Source organism: Lathyrus oleraceus, chromosome 2 (genome assembly GCF_024323335.1).
Source record: "Lathyrus oleraceus cultivar Zhongwan6 chromosome 2, CAAS_Psat_ZW6_1.0, whole genome shotgun sequence".
NCBI lineage: Eukaryota > Viridiplantae > Streptophyta > Magnoliopsida > Fabales > Fabaceae > Lathyrus > Lathyrus oleraceus.
Genome location: NC_066580.1, coordinates 224,274,036 through 224,275,996, shown reverse-complemented (window position 1 = coordinate 224,275,996; position 1,961 = coordinate 224,274,036). Strand labels below are relative to the sequence as shown.

General features: G+C 41.5%; 1 non-coding gene across 1 annotated transcript; it reads right to left on the bottom strand.

Moving 5' to 3' along the window:
- Window positions 1-458: 458 nt before the first annotated feature.
- Window positions 459-565, bottom strand: LOC127124895 (small nucleolar RNA R71). Its single transcript, XR_007804373.1, has one exon. It is a non-coding gene; the product is annotated as a small nucleolar RNA R71 (small nucleolar RNA).
- Between the last annotated feature and the right edge of the window lie 1,396 nt (window positions 566-1,961).

Below are 1,961 nucleotides of genomic sequence, written 5' to 3'. Positions count from 1 at the left end.
TAGAGTACCAAAGAAGGTACGATATTCCAGATATCTGCTTTCCTACTACTGAACCAATTGAAAAACCAACCATGGCTGCAGTAGGATTACAAAATCACCCTCTTAAGTTATACGCTACCCCGTCCCAACAAGAACCTCACAACAACATTGATGCCCCTACTATCGATCGAAATGATTTCAAGTTGAAACCCTCACTATTATCAGTTGTCCAACAACATGAATTTGCTGGAAATCCTACGGACGACCCTAATGAACATTTGACCAAGTTTGTGCAGTACGCAAACACTGTGAAGGCGAATGGTGTATCTCAAAATGCGATAAGACTACGCCTTTTTCCTTTCTCTCTAAGAAACAGAGCTTGGGCTTGGTTGCAATCCTTGCCATCCAATTCAGTTACTACATGGAAAGAACTGAAGAACGTTTTCTTAGCCCGATATTTTCCGCCAAGCAAAACTATTATGCTGAGAGCTCAAATCAACAGATTTCGACAAAAAGATGCAGAATCTCTCTATGACGCGTGGGAGAGATACAAAGACATGATGAGGATATGTCCTCATCACGGTCTCGAAGACTGGGTGATCATTCAAACATTTTAAAATGGGCTTCTATATAACACAAGAATGACAGTAGATGCTACCGCAGGCGGTGCACTTACGGACAAGCCATACAATGAAGCCTATCAACTCATTGAAAACATGGCCCAAAACCATGGCCAATGGGGAGGTGAAAGAACTACAGTAGAAAATTTCCAACCAAAAGGTGGAATGTACGAAATCAGTAGACTTGACCATGTCCATGCAAAGGTAGACGCCCTTGTTCAAAAGTTAAACAACTTAACAATACCACCTGCGGCCACCGTGGCTGCCGTAACTCCAAACTACGAGTTATGTGGAATTCCTGGACACACTACCCCAGAATGTCAAATTTTAACTAGAGTCCCCACTGATCAAGTAAATTATGCACAAGGGAATCCTTATTCGAATACCTATAACCCAAGTTAGAAAAACCATCCCAACTTTTCGTACAAGAACAACAACGCCTTGTATGCACCTGGCCAAGCACCCGCTGTTCCACCTGGATATCAACAGCCAACTACTAATGCTCCTAACATGTCTAGGAAGTCCAACCTTGAACTAATGATGGAAAGCTTCATAGCTACCCAAGCTCAAACAAACAAAGACTTCTTGAACCAAAACATACATACTAGTGAGCAACTTAAACAATTAGCGAGCAAAGTAGACGCCTTAGCCACCCACAACAAAATGCTTGAAACACAGATTTCACAAGTGGCTCAATAACAAGCATCTACTGCTGCTCCCGCCGGCACATTTCCTGGACAGCCATAACCTAATCCAAAAGGACATGCAAATGCCGTTATATTGAGAAGTGGAAAAGAACTAGACGGACTCGTGGATCCAAGACTCCAAAATCCTGCCATGTACCAAAAACCTGACAAAACAACAACTGAGAAGGTAAGTGAACCGAAGGAGAAGGAAGATAATACCCAAGAGGCAGAAGAGAAAGAAAAACCTTATGTGCCTCCACCACCTTAAAAACCACCCATTCCGTATCCTCAAAGACTCGCAAATTCTAAAACTGCAGGGCAATTTAGGAAATTTGTTGAACTTCTAAAGCAACTGAATATTTCAATTCCCTTTATAGAAGCCATCACAAAGATGCCCTCATATGCCAAATTTCTTAAAGATATCCTATCCAATAAGAAAAAGATCAAGGATAACAAAATAATTACACCTACTACTGAGTGTAACGCAATAATCCAAAACAACATGCCTCCCAAACTAAAAGACCAAGGTAGTTTCTCCATACCCTGTGTCATTGGAAAGTTCGTCATAGATAAAGCTCTATGTGACTTAGGAGCCAGCATTAGTGTAATGCCCTTAAACATCTGTAAAAGGCTCAACACGGGAGAACTAAGACCAACCAAGATGTTTGTTCAACTA